We start from the raw sequence: 23,507 nt of genomic DNA, 5'->3' as shown, positions 1-23,507 counted from the left end.
ATGATTTCATGAAGCACAAAATATATGAGGTGATAATACTCCCTCAGAGACATTTTTTAAAACTAATTAGCTTCTCTTTTTCGCATATATATGTGAAGTACGTAACACTGGACCACATATTTCTTTTTTTTTTTCCTTGTAGTATATTGCTTGTGGTAGAAGCTTTTTAAAGAAACATGCTCATTGTTTAAAATAGTTTGTAGCTTTTGTATGATCTGCATTTTTTTTTATGCCATGAAGGTATCTTTAAAAAAAATCCCATTACGAAGAGAGTTTAGTGCCTCGTCAGTTTGCGAACTGAACAAATCTGAATGATTCTGCTGTTAAATGCGATATGCATCATTATATTTCAATCTTTCATAGCAGTGTTTTTTTGGGTTATGCTAGTTTTGGTTTAATGGTTATTTGTTCCTATACTGGACCAAAATTGTCAGTATGTGTGTGAAAATGCACAGAGAGAAACACTAGGGGAGATGTTATTTTAGGACAAAATAGATTATTTTGACGCCTGCAGAAGCATTTCCAGGACTTCTGGATAGAAGGACTATTAAAATCTGCTTTTCTTTAATGATATGTGTTTTAGCGAGTGTCTAGATAATGAAGCTTTGTATCTTTTAGAGAACTACAGCAGTTTGACTAACACTCCAGCCAACAAGAGTATCTTATCTAATTTAATTAGTTATGTAGAAATTTAATATACAGTATGTATTTATTTATTATTTGTAGAGTCGTTCAGTTAGTGCTCTAATCATTTTTCAGGGCATTTTTTTCTATAAAAAAAGAGAAATGCTAAAAATGAATTGTTACTGATATTTCTTTTCCTTTGTTTTTTATATTTGTGTTTTTATTAGATTTTTTTGTTGTCGTTGGTGAACTTTTAATTGTCTTTTTAACTGATGGCTTGGCTCTGTTTCCATTGTTGGCCATTATTACAAAAATAACTGCAGATAACTCAAGATTGCCCTTAACGTGATGCTTCATTAAAATTTTTAAATTATATATACAGCAATGGCAATAATTAAGAGACCACTCGGAAATTCCCTGGATTTATGATACATAGTTGCTTAATAAAAAAAAAGTTTTCTGTTTCAAACTGTAAACTACTTATAACATTTCTTTCTAATTAAAAAAAGGTCAATTAGAGCATTTTTATGTATTAAATCAATATAATTAAAAATAATTTTTAGACTTCAGACGTGGTGAGAAATCAATATTTAATGACATAACCCTGATTTTCAATCACAATCAATGATATAGTTGTCATTTTCTAACCTCCACTTGTTTTTTGTTTGGGGATTGTAAAAGTTTCACGTTCGTATACGTATGGATCATTTCAAGAAATTCCTTGATCCACTTGGAAACTGTAATGAGTCGGGAAACAACAGAGTTGATGATCCAAATGCAGTTTTTTAAGAATCGTCAGGACAGGCGGCAAAAAAACATACACAGTTAAACAAAGCAAAGGTCAAAAACACGGCAAGACAAGGAAACGCTTCATAATGCTCATTTCAAGTTTAAAAGACTCAGCCATGATGTGTCTGCAGTTTTTATGGTCCATCTGATTAGTACATCATGAGCTTCCAGCTGTGTATGTGTAGTCAGCAGCAATCAGGAACTGGTGTTTGTAAAGGCTGATTTATACTTCTGCGTCAAGTGACCGGCGTCACCGACCGCGCATGCAACACGCGTAGCTGTGCATTTATACTTCTGTCTCTGTTGGTCTGCATTAACACTTCTGAAACGCTAGTTGGCAGTGAAGTGTTAATGTGTTTATGTGTCGAGTTTCTTCGCTGTTGTTTTGCTTTTCCTGAACACTTCCTGGATGTACAATTGGCTCAAACTCGCTCATTTTGAGGCAGGAACCGGCGGACGTGCAAGAACTTAAACTATGAGGTAAACACAAAACAAAACTTTCCATTCGGAGCTCCTTCACGGGACTCCACACTCCACACCAGACTCGTCAGCGCTACCAAGCCGACCAATCACAGAGCTTGTACTACGCGTTGCTGCAACGTGTAGCTGCATTTTTTGAGAGGTGCACGTCAGTGACGCCGATGGCCACGGCGAAGGGCTATGCGTCAACGCCGTAGCATACGCCGGCGTTTGACGCAGAAGTATAAATCAGCCTTAAGGTGCATGAATGGGAGGTGTGGTTCATTAAATTGGCATATGTGTAGTTCTCCAGGGATTTGCACAGGCTAGATCATTGGTGATAGTGACAGAAATGGCAAATTGTTAAAACGGTCTTATACATACGTCACACCTATATGTAACGCTGTAAGCTAACACACACTTTTTCTTAAGTGCGCTGAGAGAGACAAACACCAGAAGAAGATGATGACAAGCGCACCTTCAATCGTGTTCTTTTCGGTTGAGTCCCTTTATTAATCTGGTCTCGCCACAGTGGAGTGAACCGCTACTTATCCAGCATATGTTTTACGCAGGGAATGCCCTTCCAGCTTCATCCCATCACTGGGAAACACCCATACACTCTCATTCACACACATACACTACAGCCAATTTAGCTTACCCAATTCACCTGTAGCACATGTCTTTGGACTTGTAGGGGGAAACCGGAGCACCCAGAAAAAAACAACGGCAACACGGGGAGAACATGCAAACTCCACAGAAATGAAAACTGACCCAGTCGAGGCTTGAATCAGCGACCTTCGTGCTAGCCATGAAGCCCACGAACGCACATTTATCTAATAATATGTGATGTGTGTAACTTAATGTGTCTCCGCCAGTCATTTATTTGATAAAGTATTGCTTGGTTTTGTTGTAATAGTGCTAATAAACTTAGCAGCGCTAGCGTCAGTCTGTAATTTGCCATTGTTGTTGTTACCAATTGTTACGTGCAGTGTCGTCCTTCTGGTTGTGTGCTACGGTGACGTCATCATTTCTAAAAAATAGTGTTTTACGCATCTATGAAGCCTCATTCACACTATGAGCGACTCGCAGCGGCAAATCAACAAGCGATCGCTTATTTCAATGGAGAGCTAGTATCTTCTGGCGACCTCTGTCTTGGCGAGCGACCGTTGACGATTAGGTGGGCGTGTCGATTGAAACGACAAAGTTGAGAATACTTCAACTTTATGCAAATGAAGAGCGACTTTCTTGAGCGACGGCCAATGGGAGCCCCAGTAGAGCTCACATGATCTTCTCTCAGCTCACTCGGAGGCCGGTGTTGTATTCTCTGTGCTGTATATACCTTTAGTCTTTTTAAGACTGTAAGCCATTAAACAAACAAGCTAGATTGAGGACAATGAAAACAATGGTGTTGTGCAGACCAATGGCTATCACATTTTTGCAGATCGACCTAAATTAGTTGCCGAAAGTGACTTTTAAATTTGTACTAAATTTGTTTACATTTTATACAACCTTCGTATAAAGAAATATTAACATTTTAAGCAAATCCATACCAAATAAATCCAGAGAACTTTCCAAAGATTTTGGTCTCTCTATTTTCCTCATAAGCTGTATTGCAACAAGAAGTTCCTCTCATTTTTTATATATATGATTTACCTTTATGCCACAAAATATAAACAACCATGACAGGCAAGCAGACGCCTTTGCCTGAGGGCAGACTCGACCTTTCATCAGTTCGTTTTGAAGTCTGTTTGAAAAACGAGTGTTCCTGTGTGATCTGTAGTGCCTGGACTCTGGTGTTCTGATGTTAAAAAATCTGTCCCGTGTTCTCCGTGATGTCCAGTGAAATTCAATTTCGAAGACATCCTGAACAGTTCGTAATATGTCTACTGTACAAAATGTTATTTGTTTTTTTTTTAGAAATGAAACAAGTGATTTTTACTTTGCCGCTGGACATTTTGTTGAGTATTCAGAGAAATAAAACATGGATGCATTCAAAACTTGAGTAGAGTTCCTGTGTTTGTACAAATTAGCATACAGTTGAAGTCATAATTATTAGCCCCCGTGAATCATTAGCCCCCCCTGTTTATTGTTTCCTGAATTTCTGTTTAGTGGAGAGAAGAATGTTTCAATACATTTCTAAACATAATCGTTTTAATATTTCATTTCTAATAACTGAATTATTTTATCTTTCTCATGATGACAGTAAATAATATTCTCCTAGATATTTTTAAGGCACTTCTATACAGCTTAAAGTGGCATTTAAAAGCTTAACTAGGTTAATTAGGTTAACTAGGCAGAATAGGGTAATTAGGCAAGTTATTGTAGAATGATGGTTTGTTCTGTAGACTATCGAGAGAGAAAAAATTAGCTTAAAAGGGCTACTAATTTTGTCCTTAAAATTGTGTTTAAAAAATTAAAAACTGCTTTTATTCTAGCCAAAATAAAACAAATAAGACTTTCTCCAGAAGAAAAAAAATATTATCAAACATACTGTAAAAATTACCTCGCTCTCTTAAAGCTCATTTGGGAAATATTTAAAAAAGAAAAATAAATTCAAATTGGGGCTAATAATTCTGACTTCAACTGTACTGTATGTTGTTTTTAGTCATAGCAGTGTAAATATAAGGATACTTGCATGATCGCAATGCGCAAAACATTTAAATACAACAGACTTTTAAGAGTGCAGAATGGTGTCCTGCATTTTCTACTAAATTATCAGGTTTTTAATCAAATAATGAATATTATACCATTTGTTGAGGAGACGTTAAATTTTGATCTCTTTATTTGTGTTTACTTCCTACACTGTCAAACATTTCATGTTTAAAGCAACCGGCTGCAAAGAGATATCGAGTTTTTAAACTTAGTGGTTGAAGTTATTATTTATTACAAATAGTTTTTTAGAATTGAGTTGAATCGACTTGTTCCATAAAGTGTTGAATTATTAGCCCCCCTGTTTATTTTTTTTTTTCACAATTTCTGTTTAATAGAGAGAAGATTTTTTCAAACACATTTCTAAACATAATAGTTTTAATAACTCATTTCTAAAAACTGATTTATTTAATCTTTGCCATGATGACAGTAAATAATATTTTACAAGATGTTTTTCAGGATACTTCTATACAACTTAAAGTGACATTTAAAGGCTTAACTAGGTTAATTAGGTTTACTAGGCAGGTTAGGGTAATTAGGCAAATTATTGTATAACAGTGGTTTGTTCTGTAAACTATCAAAAAAATTTTTATGGGTTTATAATTTTGTCCTAAAATGGTGTTTAAAAAATTAAAAAACTTCTTTTATTCTAGCCGAAATAAAACAAATAAGACTTTCTTCAGAAGAAAAAGAAATATTATCAGACGTACTGTGAGCAATTTCCTTGCTCTGTCAAACGTAATTTGGGAAATATAAAAAATAATTAAAAAAAAAAAATCAACTATATGTTAAACTTAAATCAGCCATTTCAGTCAACTTAAAAATACTCAATTTCTTTGCAGGCGGTTGCTTTGAAATATTTAAGTTAACTTTATTTTTTTAGAGTGTATTTTTATGCACGTTTTGGATATGCACGTAAAAAAAAATCGGTTGATGGACGCCAAGATGCACTTAAACTTTGAAAATGTGCACAAAAAAATCTATGTGCATAAAAGAGTAGAATAAACTTTTCATTTGATAAAAAAGTGTGCATAAACTACAATGGAAACACTTTTACCGAACAAATTCCAGTATGTGCATTCAAAAAGTCATGTGATTTTGTTATAAGAGATCATTCATTCATTTTCTTTTCGGCTTAGTCCCTTTATTAATCCGGGGTCAACACAGCAGAATGAAACGTCAACTTATCCAGCATATATTTTACGCAGCGGATGTCCTTCCAGCTGCAACCCATCTCTGGGAAACATCCATACACACTTATTTACACTCATGCACTATGGACAATTTAGCTTACCCAATTCACCTGTACCGCATGTCTTTGGACTGTGGGGGAAACCAGAGCACCCGGAGGAAACCCAGGCGAACGCAGGGAGAACATGCAAACTCCACACATAAACGCCAACTGACCCAGGCGAGGCTCGAACCAGCAACTTTCTTGCTGTGAGGCGACAGCACTACCTACTGCGCCACTGCGTCGCCAAAATAAGGTAGTTAAGCATATTAATAAAAATAATAATAATAATTACACAAAGAAATCAAAACAATATTGAAAACTGAATGAGAGGTAAGTTTTTTTTTTTGTGCTACTTATTTATCATGAAAATAACATTGCGTATTTTAAGTGACATTAGCATCTTTTTAAATGGATAAAGTTCACGCCTAAACATAACATTTCCTTAAGCTCCACTTGTGGTTTTTCTTCTGTTAAACACACACACACACGCACACACAAACGGTTGAAGAGTTTTGGAAACCATTCGCATTTGACTTCCATAGTTTTTCCTCCGAGGCTAATATTGATGTCAGTGGCTAACCTTTTCCAAAATTCTTTAAAAATGTGATCTTCATCAGAAAGGAAAATTCCACTGATATATTGTTAGGTTTATGTGAGCCTGAATCCTAGAGTTTGGCTGTTCTAAATCAACCGGTGTCTGTCTGACCACAAGAATGAGTTCCCTCAAGCAAACTTTGCTCATCGGTTGTGAATTCAAGTAGCTTGTGACTCTTTAAAGTAAATTCTTGCAAGCTACACTCCTAAAAGTCTGTCCCAGAAGCCATTTTTCCCCCTAAAGGTATACATCTAATCTCTGGTATCGCATCAGCTGCCGTGTCCTGAGGAAAGCTCTCGTGTCATGTGAGTGTAGGAAAAGATTATAGCTAATGTCATTTGAATTCCTCTTTTATTTGTTGTTTTAGCCAAGATTGGAATAATAGATGCTGGAAAACAGATGAACAGCTCCAGTAATGAAGCGTGAAGGATATTTTTTAAACGTATATGATAAGAAATTAGTTTAGCAACTACAAAATTTATAAACTATAATTTATAAATAAGCAAAACCTGAGATAAGCTTTTGTGGAGTAGAGCCCTGCATGCACGGGCCTTAAATTTTACCCCTAGCCCAGCCCTGGCACCAGATGCCCTTGTCCAACAGCTCATCAAAATTTTTGGGCCATGTTCGACCCGTTTTTTCCTGCCAAACAGCTTATACTGTTACAGCCATTAAAATAGACCAGATTTGTATTTAATAGAAAGTTTTTTCATTTCGTTTTTTATCAGAATAATTTAGAGAAATAATTTTTTTGTTTGTTTGTTTTTTTTAAGTGATTTTTAGTGACATCGTTATACAAGCGGTATGTGGTCCACAGTGAGTTTACTCAATTTACAAGCTGTGCATTGTGCATAACCAGTTGGCTCATCGTCTAAAGTTGTCACTATTTGAAAAGTTGACCAGAAGTTTGTCTTTTCTCTAACGTTTTTTTACAGTTTAAAGTTCGCCATCGGCAATTTTTCTTTTAATGTTCTCAATTGCAAGTGGCTGGAAATCTCTATACGCAAGGCATCACTGGCGCTTCCGGACCGCACACATTAAATCTCATTAAGCTTTTTTCTTTATGTTGTTTTCTACTGCAGGCCCGAAGGCCGATATGCGTGCTAGCTATGAGGTGAAAATTGGCCCGAAGCCCGGCCCTAAGAGTATAAAAAAGTCAAAATGCTCAAATGCAGGGCTCTGATGAGGAGCAAAAATACAAATATGCTACTTAGACAAACTCACATATCACGTTTTTCAATCTGAACAAATTTATGATCAGATTTGTTTGAATAGTAAAAATCAGTTATACAACACCAAATCAGAAAAAGTTGAGTTCATGACAGAACGTAAAATGCAAATAAAAAAGGAAAGTAGTAATTTCCAAATTTACTTTGACTTGTCTTTCATTGCAGAGAATAAGAACACAAAATATTTAATTTTGTCTAGTCAACTTCATAACATTTGTAAATATACTGCCTTTCCGACCTGCAACACATTCCAAAAACAGTTGTGATCGGAGCAGTTTAGGGCTAGTAATTAAGTAAATTGGTTAAATGATGATGAGATTTGAAACAGGTGATGTCGACAGGTGATTGTAATTATGATTTGGTAGCAGCTTCCGTGAAAGGACTAGTCTTTTTGGAGCAAAGATAGGTCGAGGATTGCCAGTTTGTCAACAAATATGTGATAAAATTATTGAATTTGTTTTTTTTTTTTAATCCTTAAAAAAAGATAGGAGGACATTTGGATATTTCACCATCAACAGTGCATAACATCATTCAAAGATTCAAGGAAACTGGAGGAATTGCTGTGTAAAGGACAAGGCCACAAACCTAAGCTGAACAACTGTGATCTCTGATGCCTCAGATGGCACTACATCAAGAATCATCATTAATCTATAAGTGATATCACCACATGGGCTCAGGACTACTTTGGCAAACATTTGACAAGTAACACAATGCATACTTACATGCACAAATGCCAGGAAAAACTGTACTGTTCCAAAAGAAAGCCCTATGTTAACAGTGTCCAGAAGCACCATCAACTTCTCTGGGCTCAAAGGCATCAAAGATGGACCATCACACATGTACCATGGTCAGTTGGTTTCTCAGACAATTTTTGGGAGAAATACATGTGGTGTGCTCTAGACTAAAGAAGAAAAGGATCATCCAGACCATTACCATAAACAAGTCCAAAAGCCAGGGTCTGTTATGGCATGGGGTTTTGACATTGCCCTTGGCAAAAGTAACTTTCACTTCTATGATGGCACCATTAATGCTAAAAAGTACATAGAGATGTTTTAGCATAATATGCTGCCTTCTTTTCCAGGGATTGCCAGCATATTTCAACAAGACAATGCGAAAGCAAATTCTGCACACATTACAAAGTCCTGGCTACAGAGGAAGAGGATGCAGGTACTTGACTGGCCTGCCTGCATTCCCGACCTGTCTCCAATAGAGAATGTGTGGCACATTTTTGAATGCAACAACGAAGACCCCGTACTATTGCCTGCTGACTTGTTTGCAGAAAGAATGGGAAAAAATTACACCTGAAACACTTCATCACATGTCCCTAAACATATTTTAAGTATTGTGAAAAGGAATGGCAACATTATAAAGTAGTAAATGCTTTACCTTTTCTAATTTTTTTTTAAATGTTATGCAATAAATAAGATTGTAATATGTGTTTATTTAGAAAAACAACAATAAAAATGTTGAGGAACACATTAAATCGTGTTTGTTGTATGGTCTGCTATGAAATACATGTCAAAATAAGTTTAGAAATCACTACTTTATTTTTTTTATTTGCATTTTCCACTGTATAAACTTGTTCTGATTTGAGGTTGTAGTATTTAAACAAGAATCGAGAACTGCCTAAAACGGAAGTGGTGCAGGAAGCACCGTATTGTGCCGTATTGTGTGTTATGCAAATAACTAGCTACACTCACATGTAGGCTGGTTTTGAATCATTTGTAATATGAATCGTCAACGTTAGAAAAGACAAAACAAATACAAACTTTTCAGTAAATCCTTTATTGTAACATAAATAAGTAAAAGAACAAATGTCGATTGACAAATGAACAATGACATTTTCAACCACACGATGAATAAAAAACTAAAAATGTCATATTACGTTTTTGTCTTATAACTGAATGTTTTCATCACAAGAGAATATAACTCATAACTTTCTAACGTAAACAAATAAGCTGAACTAATTTTCATGCAGTTCTGACTCAAAATCCCAATAGAGAAAGTACTAAATTAGATAAAAATCACAATTTCTCCCTACTTGTGCTTTTCAATAAATATTTCCACACATAAATTCATTAATTGTACAAATATTAGTCAGTGTAATCTGTGTAAACATGTTTTTTTTTTAAATAATATAAGTATTTTTTTTTTTACTAAAAACATCTCAGTTATGTCTTTACATTATTACAAACTTGACTGCGAGTTGTTTTAGCGAACACCCGAAAAGTGCCAATGCTTATGAAGAGGTTTATTAAGTTTCGAGGCACGGGACACGTGTATAAACTCAAGTTGTTTACCATGTTTAAGTAATAACTCTTGCTGTAGCTGCCACACTAACCCAGTCTGCCAAGAATCTTCATATTTTACTGTTAAATGTAACATGCACATACAACCGACCTCTTTCTGGCTACAGGTTTCATGTGAAAGGACAGCGTGTCGTCTGTCAACAACAGCATAATCACCTGACCAGTGAGTTACGTGATAGATGAGTCTGATCTACTGTAGGTCAGCATTTTTATGAAATGGAGAAGAACTGATTGATGAATCATTTTAATGTGAAAGAATCAAGTTCAGTTTCAAGATTCAAATAGATTTTAGTCAAACAATTTGATGTAAAAGAATAAAGACCTTTAAGATTCAGTTGTTAGTGAGACATCTAATGTACTTTTTAGAGAAACAATTTGATGCCTCACAGCACGAAGGTCTCTGATTCGAGTCCTGGCTGGACCAGTTGGCATTTCTGAGTTTGCATGTTCTCCCTTTGTTCGCGTGGGTTTCCTTCAGGTGCTCCGGTTTCCCTCATAGTCCAAACACAATAAACTTAATAAAGTTAATTTTCCATAGTGTGTGTGAATGAGTGTGTATGGGTGTTTCCAGTAATGGGTTGCAGCTGCAACTGCATCTTCTGCCTAAAGCATATGCTGAAATAGTTGGTGGTTCATTCCGCTGTGGTGACCTCCGAAATAGAAACTAAGCTGAAGGAAAATGAACATATGAATGTGCCACATCTGTGTGTACCTGAGAGAATGATCTCTGTTGCTTCAGTCTCTTAGCAACAGGTAAATCATTAGTAATTTGACTCTGGTTCAAAGATAAAAAACATCTGTTGCCAATATTTTCATTATGGTCAATTTCCGATCCTGTCATTTCTTTATACAACAGACGTCCCTGTGGTCACGACTGTAATACAGCAGGTTTTTGTGCAGCTGATATCTTTGTTTTGTCTGCTAATGCTGGCCTCATGCAGACACAGGTGTAGAAATCACATGTGTTTCCTGACATTCACACCACAGAGGTTTAGGGATCAGCAGATGGGGCATTAAAGGGGAATAATAGCTTAGTTGCAAAAAGTATCATGCTGTCTAGTATAGAGTACTTTAAAGCAACACTCCATCTTTTTCAAAAATAGGATCATGTTTTTAGTCTCCTAGGGTCAAACAGTCGAGTTTTACCTTATTCAAATCTGTTCAGCTGATCTCTGGGTCTGGCAGGAGGACTTTTATAGCTTAGCTTAGCATTCAATTCAATTCACCTTTATTTCTATAGCGCTTTTACAATGTAGATTGTGTCAAAGCAGCTTCACATAGAAGATTATAGTAAATTGAAACAGTGTCAGTTCAGTTTTCAGAGTTTCAGTTCAGTTTAGTTCAGTTCAGTGTGGTTTAATATTCAATACTGAGAGTCCAAACACTGAGGAGCAAATCCATCAATGCGCAGCTCTATAGGTCCCGAACCATGCAAGCCAGCGGCGAAAGTGAAGAATTAAAAAAACCTCAAGAGAAACGAGGCTCAGTTGGGCACGACCATTTCTCCTATGGCCAAACGTCTTGTGCAGAGCTGCAGTCTAGGTGCTGGAGGCTGGAGTCTGTCCCTGGTGCATCACAGGAATCAGTCTCAAACTCTCCTCAATGAACACAACAGCAACTGCTCAGGATACGGCCTGGTCCCAGATTATGGAAACCTTGGGATCATCTCGTTGCTGGTCTTGGATCACATCAGTGGTGCTGCATAGTCTCTGGGGCCCTCGAGATGAGTATCCCCAGGTGGAGAATAAAGAGAATAGCGTAGCGGCTGTTCATAGTGTATATAAACGAGATGCAAAAAACCTGTGTGGAGCACATTCATGCATCATACCACTATGTGATGCATTGAGTGTATGCTTTACTGAAAAGATAGGTCTTTAATCTAGTTTTGTACTGCGAGAGTGTGTCTGAGCCTCAGACATTATCAAGAAGACAATTCCAGAGTTTAGGAGCCTTAAATGAGAAGGTTCGACCTCCTTTACTCGACTTTGCTATTCTACGTACTACCAGAAGCCCTGAGTTTTGAAATCTTAAAGAGCAGGTTGGATTGTAGCGAGACAGACGGTTGGTTAGATAAACAGGAGCTAGATTATTTAAAGCTTTATAGGTAAGAAGCAATATTTTAAAATCAATATGAAACTTAACAGGCAGCCAGTATACAGGAGGATAAAATTGGGGTGATATGCTCATATTTTCTAGACCTGGTAAGAACGTTGCCAGCTGCATTTTGCACTAGCTGAAGTTTGTTGTTGGAGGATGCTGGGCAGCCAGCAAACAGAGCATTACAGTAATCCAGCCTAGAAGTCATAAAAGCATGAACTAGCTTTTCTGCATCTGAGATGGGTAGCATACTTTGTAACTTGCAATATTTCATTGAATTGGATTAGACCATTAGCATCTTTCTAATAAAATTCCAAAAAGAATTTTGATCATTTTCCTATTTAAGGTTTGACTCTTCTGTAGTTACATTGTGTACTAAGACCGACACAATTTAGAAGTTGCTATTTTCTAGGCCAATATGGCAAGCAACTTCACATATTAGCCTATATGGCTGCAGCAAGCACAATGATGTTATGCAACATTGTTACCTAGCGGGCATCATAAAATCGGGTACGATTTTAAAAAGGAGGCGCGGCACCAAACCCCACTTGGGAGCGCGAACGGCACTCGTGAGAGGCATTTGAGATGCTAAAAAGCGCACACAGCAGCCTTTCACAGATTCGTGAAAACAAAAACTGCAAAAATGGGATGTATTTCACGGTCTCCAGAAGCGTCCGCGGGACTACGTTTTCAGAATGAGCCTGGGTTGCACAATACATAAACAAATAAAACATTTATTGTTTCTAAATTCATTCATTTTCTTTCAGCTTGGTCTTTTTATTCATCTGAAGCTGCCATAGTGGAATGAACCACCAACTTATCCGGCATATGTTATATACAGCGGATGCCTTTCCAGCTGCAACCAAGTAGGAAACATGCATACACACTCATTCACACACATACACTACGGCCAATTTAGTTTATTTAATTCACAGGGAGAACATACAAACTCCACACAGAAATGACAACTGACCCAGCTGGGACTTGAACCAGCGACCTTCTTGCTGTGAGGCAATAGTGCTAACCACTGAGCCACTGTGTTTTCTATACTTAATTTAAAAAAAAGACATTCAATAAAAAAAAAAAAAAAAAATAGGGCGAGGCAGCGGCGCAGTAGTGCTGTCGCCTCACAGCAAGATGGTCGCTGGTTCGAACCTCGGCTCAGTTGGCGTTTCTGTGTGGAGTTTGCATGTTCTCCCTGCCTTCGCGTGGGTTTCCTCCGGGTGCTCTGGTTTCCCCCACAGTCCAAAGACATATGGTACAGGTGAATTTGGTAGGCTAAATTGTCCGTAGTGTATGTGTGTGTGTGTGAAGGTGTGTGTGGATGTTTCCCAGAGATGGGTTGCGGCTGGAAGGGCATCCGCTGTGTAAAAACTTGCTGGATATGTTTTCGGTTCATTCCGCTGTGGCGACCCCGGATTAATAAAGGGACTAAGCCGACAAGAAAATGAATGAATGAACATTCAATAAAATATGTTGCTGACATTATTACACACAACCACCCACATTTACATACCTGTTATTTAGCATTTTTTTATATTTGATATTTGAAAGTCAGACAATAATATCAATTGTATTACTTAGACTGCTGTTTATTAAAGGTTAGAAAGAAGGTGTAAATGGTTATGTAATAATAAATGTCTGTTTTTGGTAGACAACTAACTTACATATATAGAGCTGGAAAATTATATTTAAAGAGACAGTTTACATTTATTTACCCTTAACTTGTTCCAAACCAATTTAGGTTTTCAGCTGTTTAATGCAAAAGGAGATATTTTGAAGAATGTTAGAAACCAAACCACCTGTATGTATTTTCCTATGCATTTCAATGGCTACCGGTTTTCAGCATTCTTTAAAATGTCTTTATTGTTTGTGTCTCAACAAATGACAGAAGAATTCAAATTTTTGGAGAACTATTAGTTTAGAAATATGAGATCCTTAGTCAGTAATCCTGCTTGTTGAGTACTCAGATTCAACAAATGAAGCAGAAGAATCACGCCTGGCAGGCTTTACATCCTTCTGCACCACTTGTTTTTATGGAGAATGCAGAGGCCGAACAGAAAACAGCAGGAGGAGGCTGAGGTCAAAACGTGCCGGGGTGAGACATATGACTGGAGTCTGGAGGCAGACAGACGCACACACACACACACACATGCACAGCATTGAAGTTCACCATTCCACCTTCACAATGCTGTCAGGTGACTGGAGGAAAGATTTGGACAGTCATGTGATTGTAGAAACAGCCTTTCATTTGTGCTTCATGTTTGAAAGAGCCAATATGCAACCTATAATGAGATTTCTTTGGTTGCACTTTACAGTGTACTTACAGTGTAAAGTACAGTCACATATACACGGTAAAACAGCTATTGGTAGACTTTACTATAAAAAAGTGAGTAAACCCATTTCTTTTAGTTGGCTTTGCATACTGAGCAAACCAGTTGTCCTAAAATGATTTATAAATAATAAAGAAACTGTGTGCAACCACAGGTTTACTCGTTTTTTTAAGTGAAGACTTGTCGATTTTAAAGGTAATGGGTTACTTGCTTTTTTAACTAATCACTTTTTACAGTGTAGGCAAATTATATTTGTTATTACAGTTTATCTATTGACAAGTACATAGGTGTTCAATAGCAATAGTTATAGTATCTAAAAAAGTATGGCAACATGAAAACATAAACAATAGCATATGTTATAATAATTAAAACAGCTTTGCAATCACATTGTGTCATGATAAGGAATAATCAATGACAGGTTGTTGAATTTTTAAAAAAAATGCTCCTAAGGTGGTAATGCTCACTATTTTAGTCGTGGGTTTTCCTGTACATAACTGCACACCTTGGGATGTTCAACAGCCAATCGAAATCAAGCATTCAACAGCATGAACAGCATGTATAGCATGAATACCCTTAATACAGTAATAAATAGCTATTTATAAATTAATTAAATTAAACACCTGACAGATATCTTGAAATACAACATTTGAACAGTGTCTTTAGGTGTGATAAATCAGAATACTAGGTCCATTGAAATATTAGAAAATAATTTTCTAGTTATTAAGCAGCTTATCGGCGGCGCAGTAGTTAGTACTGTCACCTTACAGCAAGAAGGTCGCAGGTTCAAGCCTCGACTGGGTCAGTTGGCGTTTCTGTGCGGAGTTTGCATGTTAGATTAGATTAGACTATATTCAATTGTATTGTCATTACACATGTACAAGTACCAAGCAACGAAATGTCCTCCCTGCGTACGCGTGGGTTTCCTCCGCGTGCTCTGGTTTCCCCCACAGTCCAAAGACAGGGGGTATACAGTAGGTGAATTGGGTAGGCTAAATTGTCCGTAGTGTATGAGGGTTATTGGTTGTGTATGGATGTTTCCCAGGTATGGGTTGCGGTTGGAAGGGCATCCGCTGCGTGAAACATGTGCTGGATAAGTTGGCGATTCATTCCGCTGTGGCGACCCCAGATTAATAAAGGGACTAAGCCGAGAAGAAAATTAATGAATGAAAATGCAGCTTTTTATCAACTATCCCTTATACATTTAAAAAATTAGTCAATATTTTTTAGTGTTTTGCTGCTCACTGTAAAAAATAGAGGGTTCCACACAATTCCTTCATGCTGTCTCAAAAAAAAATCGATTAACTTAACTTAATTGTTTTTTCAAATGAGTTGTCCTCAGAAAAACTCAGGGTTTGTGTTTATTCAGCTATTTTAAAAAATACTGGTTGTTTGAACAAACAACAAAAATCAAAGAGGATGGTTCCACACAATTTCTTCATGTTGTCCCAACTCAAATCGATTAAGTTAACTTAATAGTTTTTATAAATTTAAGTGGATTGAACATGAAACAACTAGGTTGTCCAAAAATGATCAAGAATTGTGTTTTAGCTCATTTTAAGTAGTTTGAACAAACGGCAGAAATCATATTTTGAGCATATACACTTCCTGACAAAGTCTTGTCTTGCATCCCAGTTGTAAGAGCAACAAATAATAACTTGACTTCTACACGTGATTAGTTACTTAAAGGGAGTAAATCGATTGCCTTCAAAGTAACAAGTTGACTTTACAAACATAATGTATACAAGCCCATTGTCAATTAAAAAATAAAAATAAAAGTAAACTAATCCCTTTTTTTCCAGTACACCATTATTATATTTGGTTGTTTTTCCAAGCTTTTTTGTATCTACACTGTAAACGATTTCTTGTTAAATTAACAGTAAGTTACTGGCAACAATTATCCAGTAGCTGCTGTATTTCATAAAACAGTAACATTACTGTAATATTAATTACATTAGTATTAGATTTACTGTAAAATGTAATACATCATTTTACTGTTTTCTTTTTTTACTGTAACACCAATTACAGTAGTGATACACATACTGCAAAACTGAAAACAGTATTTCACTGTACATTTTTACCATGCAGAACTACGGTATTTTAACGTTACTTTCATTATTACTGTATAGTATTTTACAGTTATTAAATGTTATTTTATTGTATTTAATAGTGCTACTTTATATTGGGCAAAACATTTTCAAAAATTGCACAAATATTATTTTAACTGTTCAAGAAATACAAGAAAAATAAAGAAATTGAAACTTTAACTTCACAATAAAAGTTTATTGTGTAAACCATACTGAAACAGTAGCAATTATTCAATATAACAAAGCAACAGAACACTAATGAACAATTGATCATTAAAACCAGTCAACAATTAATGCATCAAAAAGTATTACAATTTTAAAAACAGGTGAAAATATTGCTACAAGACACGAAATGATGAAGGTCAAATGATGTTGTGGAAAAGGGACAGTGAAAAAGGGCAGCAGCACTTCTGATGATCCTGCAAAAATGACAAGCAAAATCAATCACTGGAGAAAAAATAATCATGCCTCAAATTATTTCATTAATTTAGAAACCAAACACCGCACTGCAGTTTTATATATATATATATATATAACACTGTTTTTTACTGTTTTTGTTGGGGAAATAGTTTGTTGTCAATTTACAATTACACTAATGTTAATGGGGAAAAGATCAGTCAAGTCAACACTAGTCAAGTGTCCACACAGATATGTAAAAAATAAAGTCTCATCTTAACTTAATATCTGACTCTGTATAACTTGAATATCTGATTCCATGACCACACTAGCGCTTCCACGGATTTAAGAGGGGTGAACACAGTTCATTCTGACCTTAAGAGGCTACATATTAAAAATAAATAAATAAATAAAATAATCTAATTTATTGTGAATAATGTTAATCAAGTACTTTTAACATGTGAAAATCCACTTCTAACTTACAGACAAGATTACGTTAACATGAAAGCCATGGGTGATTTTTCAAAAAAATAATGCTAATGATAAGTTAATGACATTTGGTTCCTATAAAACAAAGTAATCACTAAGCATTCATTTTTGGCAAAATCTGCCGAGAGGTGCAGCGACACGATCAAATGTGTTAAAGTTGAGCAGAGAACTGAAGAGTAGTCAAGCAGTCTACTTCATGAAAAGTTTGTGGTAATATTTTGCGGTCAATTCGTATTACTGTATTTCAATATGCAGTGATGGCATGTCAGTGAGACAAATAAATATTATTACACCTCACGAGTGACATTGCCTCAAATTAAATCATCATGACGTTACTGTGCACAGCATCAGTAAAACGTTAAAAATTATTTAAATACCAAATTTTTTAAAACAGAAACCCTGAATGCATGATAATATGAAGATTTATTACTCACTGATGTCAAAGCACTTCCAGGTTGTCAGAGATGTAGACAGGACAGAATATGTGCCATCAAATGAGCTCTTGTGCAGCCTTTGCTGGACATCAAGGTAGTATGTTCACCCGCACTGTAAATAAAAAAAAAAAATCTGTTATTTTACATGTTTTTTTTTTCCCAGCAGCTAGGGTAATAGAGTCATTTGGTTAAGTCAAGTGGTTTAAAATCATTTTATTTATTAAATACTTGCTTACCCATATATAGATGTAAAATTAACCAAAATAAATAATTTATTAAAATGTGAGAGATACTAAGCATGTTTGGTCTACAGAGAGAAGTAAACATTTACTTTAAGCATTGATCCTAATGAATCTATTTCTGAACTACATCCAACCTCGCCTCGGAAACAGCATTTTTGAGCATTTAGATCAGGGGTGCTCAACCCTGTTCCTGGAGATCTACCTTTCCGCAGAGCTCACCTGCAACCTTGATCAAACACACCTGTCTTTATTTACCAAGTGCTCCTTCAGATACTATTTAGTTTGTTTAGTTGCGTTTGATCAGGGTTGGAGCTAAACTCTGCAGAAAGGTCGATCTCCAGGAACAGGGTTGAGCACCCCTGTTTAAGACAATGAAAAATAAGACATCTAGATGATATTTTATATTCAATCATTTGTGAAATTTCAATGACTTATATTCAGTATATACATAAAATAAAATTAGAATAAGAATAAAAAATAATACTCTATGCCAAATAAAATACTTCAGATCTAAATAAAGCAGGTGTTTTTACCTAAAGGTTCCTTTCCTCCAGTTAGTTTAGTTGCAGATCCCTCCACATCTGTGCTTTATTTGGTTCTTGACTTAAGAGTAACTGGTGTCGCATTCCAGGTCCATCACAATTGGAGCTAGAAAGACAATATGGCAAAAGACAAGACACATATAAATAAGTCTCAGAATAAAATATTTAAAAGGATAGTTTACTTTTCTGCCACCATTACTCCATGTGTTTTAAACCAGTTTGAATTTCTGTTGAACACTAAAGCAGATATTTTGAAGAATGTTAGAAACCTGTAACTATTGACATCCATATTTGAACCAAATTTCTTTAAAAAAAATATATGAGTGTGTTCAATGGAACAAAAAAAAAATCTGAACTATTTTGAAACAAGTGGAGGATGCCAAAGATGCCATTATTTTTATTTTTGGGTGAACTGTCCCTTCAATTCAAGTGTCACGCATTACTCATTAAAACTGATGTATCGCTTGAGGAAAACTAAATCAAGTACCTCCTGAGAGCAAGCAGAATTATTATGCCATTGTATTCAGCCAACTGACCCAGCCGAGGCTCGAACCAGCAACCTTCCTGCTGTGAGGTGACAGCACTACCTACTGTGCCACTGCGTCGCTACTGGAAGAAGAAAAAGAGGTTGTACATGAAACTCCTCACAACAGATCTGTGAACAACTTGACATTTCAAAATCTAATCAAAATGAGGAAGACATCAACATTACCTTGAATAATCAAGAGAGGAGAGATTGGTAGCATCAGTTTTTCAACATCAATTGCTGTAGCTGCAAAAAAGATAAATATGATAAGAGTAAAATAAGACTTAACATTTAATAATCTAAATCTATGGTACAACCATACCAATCTGTATGGGGTTCAAATAAATTTGTATACAAATCATTCCCTACACCTGAACACCATAAAGAAAATGTACAATTAATGACACACTATACAATAAGCTCATTAACCAGTGAGAAATAGACAATTAATATGAATTATGTTAATATTAACGTTAGCTTAAAAGACATAAACTGAATTTTATTATCAGCTCAAGTTAATAAAACAGTTAGACTTGTTTCATTAGTGAGTTTAGTGAATAACTAACTTACAGTTTACAAATTTAACCATAATGATAACTTAGTCATAATGACCACATGAAGACCAGAGCTCACCTTAACGTTAAACGTTTAACTTTTCATGGTGACTTTGCCTTCATCTCAGTGTTGTGCTGAAATAGAGAATTCATTAATGCAGTTAACCCCAAGTAAAAGTTACGTTTTTTTCAGGTAACGTTACTATGGTCAAAAACTCACTCAAGATAAACTCACTGTACGTTATCTAATACCTCGCAAACACTACAAACACGGTCTGGCATCGAATAACGTGACATAAGTACCTACAACTAACGTAACTTGGTTAATTATTTAAAATTACACACACACTGCATGGAAAAATACACAAAACAATCATTTAACGAACAGAATTTGACTTTTAAAAACTTACCGAGGATGAATTCACGGGAGAAAAAGGCGACAGGTGGATTTCAAATTAGGATAGCCGTTGCTTGCCTGGTGAAGGTCGAATCGAGTCGGCTCGGTTCTATGAATCGGCTCCTTAGAACAGTAAAGAGTCGAATCCGCCTAAAACCGATTCCTTTTTGTATATTATTGTAATACACAACAATGAATCATTACTATTTCGTTATACTGCTCGGTCACACACATTTATACACATATTGCTGAATGTGCTTGTGAACACATGTGATAAAATAATTCCCGAGCAAACGGTTCAATCCAATTCGGTGTCGTTTGAGTTCTGAACCGAACCAGTGCAAACGTGATATTGATAAAATAGAAATATTGTTTTTTTTCTCACTTTACCAGCGAAAATATTGCATATATCTGACTTTAACAATAAGAATAAGGTTCGCTTGAAGTGTTTTGAGAATTAATATTTTTTTCTCCCAGAGTTCATTTTACACCAACAAGCAAATATAATGGCGGATGAGAAAAGCCAGATCATATCATAAATATTGCGTTTAATATGTTACGAAATGAAGTTTTAACAGTTTTTCATGCGAGAATGTAGTTCTTCCAAACTCAAATCTGTGGTTTGTTTTTAGATATCATGTCTAATTTTAAGTGTGCTTTGCCGATAGGGGAGATTCTGACCTCCAGGGGTTGACGGCGCTCCATCACTCATGTATCCGGCAAACCTCATGCTTTACTCGGCCTGGACATTATTGAGACATGCCCCTGTCTTCGATGACTAGATAATAAATGTGTTATAATATAAAGTTTTAACCGTTTTTCATGCGAGAATGTAGTTGTTTTAAACTCAAGTCTGTGGTTTATTTATTAAGTGCGTATTTTAAAATATTGTTTTGAAAATGCGGAGATATGTGACCTCTACGGTGGCCCATATGGGTGCCCAATATTCTTGAATCCGTCTAAAGCAGGTTGGTCAAGCTGACTTTGAAATCATTTTGTGTGTTTAACAGTCTTTGGTTACGTGAATCAATTATTTTTGTTCCAATTTACGTTTTGGTTTAGCACAAAGTTATGTTTATTAAATAGTATTTAATATTTCCATGTTACCTTATAAAATGAAGGAGCAGTGCACCCAAAAATGGAAAACCAGGGGACAGTTTTGAATAGTCTGAAGAAACTGGTTAGGTTATTTACTTCACAAAATAATTAGTCTAAAAATAAATAAACATAATAATCATAATATATATAGTGTGTGTGGAGTTGTTCTTGGTCATTTGCAGTACTGTATTTAGATGCACAGTAACTGATTTTTCCCCAAAATTCATTATAAAATCTACAGTAACATACTGTTAACCATGTTCACAGTATAGAAAAGTTGAAAATACATTTTTACTGTGAAAACAACAATATATACAGTAACACACTGTACACAGCTTATACAGTAAAAAACTGTTGAGAAATGCAGTATAATACTGTGAAAACAACAGAAATCGTTTACAGTGTAGCAAAATGACATACAGTAAAATGAATCTGCTCTTCTGGACTTTGGTGTGTCTTCTAAATGAAGCACCAAATGTGTAATAGTGTGATAATTACATTTGAAAACAGATGTGCTAAATAGTCTGACACTGTAAAAAGCGATGAGTTGACTTTAAAAAAGTACAATTAGCATAATTATAAGAATTAAGTAGTTCCAAATTACAATGGGTTTACTTTATTTTTGTAAAGTCAACTTGTTGTTTTTAAGGCAATTGGTTTACTCGCTTTAACTAATCACTTTTTACAGTGTAGTTGATCGTTTGGAAAAGTAGCAGAATGTCAAGATTCTCATGGAAATCAGTCAAGTTTGGTGAAAGAAAAGTCATGGTTTGTGTTTTCATTTAGTATTAGTATTTAGAGTGAATGGCAACATCAACAGTCTGAGGTATCAAGACATTTGTGCTGCCTATTACATTACAAACCACAGGAGAGGGCAAATTGTCCAGCAAGATAGCGCTCCTTCTCATACTTCAGCCTTCACATCAGAGTTCCTGAAATCAAAGAAGGTTAAGGTGCTCCAGAATTGGCCAGCCCAGTCACCAGACATGAACATTATTGAGCATGTCTGGGGTAAAATTAAGGAGGAGGCATTGAAGATGAATCCAAAAAATCTTGATGAACTCTGGGAGTCCTGCAAGAACGCTTTCTTTTCCATTTCAGATGACTTTATTAATAAGTTATTGTAGAGCTGTATGGAAATAAATAAAAATTAAGGCATGATCTTGTTTTATTTTGGTAAAATAAGTGTGATCTAGAAGCCTTTTTCTTTTATATAAGCCACTTCTGATACCAAATGATCAACTAGAAGTCAAATTATTATTTGTTGTTTCTAAAACTTGATAGGCGACAAGCCTTTTTGTCAGGTAGTGTTATGTAAGCTTATTAAATTTACTAACAACTAACAGAATCAGTGATGTAGCAAAATGTTTTAGTTGTCTTTAATGCTTTATAATGGCTGTTTCCGCTATTTGTAAAAAAAAATAAATACTGAATAACATTTCTAGTTTTTCTCTCTCTTTGTCTCACACAGATGCACACACTGTGACTAGAGTAACAATAAAAACACTGATTATGCGATATAACCTCTGCAGAGGATATTTCTCAAAGATTAGATCTCTTTAATTTCCTCTGGGCTCCTGAACCATCATGTAATATTTGAACATGCTATGTCATGACTGTTTGTTAGGTCAGTGCATTATAATGACTGTAGATAACATATTCAGTATTCGTTTAATCCAGCCAATGCCACTGATTAGGAGGATTGGTGTCGGAGCTGCAAGTGGGTCACAGAAATACCATGGTAAATGAATGTAAACCTTATCCATTCACTCTGTTAACAAATTCCACATTGTTGAGGGGAATGTAGAGGCTTCATATCCATACAGGATGTGGAGTGTGTGCGAATTACTTTCTTCAGGTGGTCGATGTCTGACGTTGGGGTAGATTTTAGTTAAAAGGGAAAAACTGTAATGTTTATTTAAATATATGTGGTTATTTTTAGATAAAGTTAGCTATAATGATGCTATAGGCCTACAATACCTTATTTTTTTAAAAAGTAAATTTTAGTTTAAGCTGGATATAGCTAGTTTTGGCTGGACTCCCAGCTTGGCTAGGCTGGTCAAGCTGGTTTTAGCTGGTCATCTCCCAGCCTGACCAGCTAAGACCAGGCTGGAAATGGCTGGAAACCAGCCTGGAAGTGGCCAAAACCCCTCTATAACCAGGCTGGTCGACCAGCTAAAACCAGCCAACAAGCCTAGGCTGGTTTAAGCTGGATTTTTCAGCAGGGAAGGCTATCAGATATTGTTAAAAAATCTACTTTAAAGATTATTCAATTGAATGTTTCATTATAAACAGTTTAGATAGATAGATATCATCATATTTGTGAAGTTTTGCTAGTGTAAACAAATCCACCACATCACATCCAGACCAGCAAGTGGCGCTAAAGCGCATACGTGGTCAAATGTATCCGCAGAGTAGCGTGTTGTT

At 35.8% G+C, this 23,507-nt stretch overlaps 1 long non-coding RNA gene across 1 annotated transcript; it reads right to left on the bottom strand.

Annotated features, from left to right (window-relative positions):
* Positions 1–16,161: 16,161 nt before the first annotated feature.
* On the bottom strand, positions 16,162–20,703 carry LOC137495640 (uncharacterized). The gene is made up of 7 exons (XR_015526302.1): positions 19,996–20,703; positions 19,665–19,720; positions 19,218–19,277; positions 18,993–19,114; positions 18,497–18,611; positions 17,722–17,833; positions 16,162–16,821 (listed from the first exon to the last, which is right to left on the bottom strand). It is a non-coding gene; the product is annotated as an uncharacterized LOC137495640 (long non-coding RNA).
* Positions 20,704–23,507: the final 2,804 nt, after the last annotated feature.

The sequence above is a fragment of the Danio rerio genome, chromosome 25 (assembly GCF_052040795.2).
Source record: "Danio rerio strain M-AB ecotype USA chromosome 25, GRCz13ab, whole genome shotgun sequence".
Taxonomy (NCBI): domain Eukaryota; kingdom Metazoa; phylum Chordata; class Actinopteri; order Cypriniformes; family Danionidae; genus Danio; species Danio rerio.
This window is presented reverse-complemented; position numbering and strand designations above follow the sequence as displayed.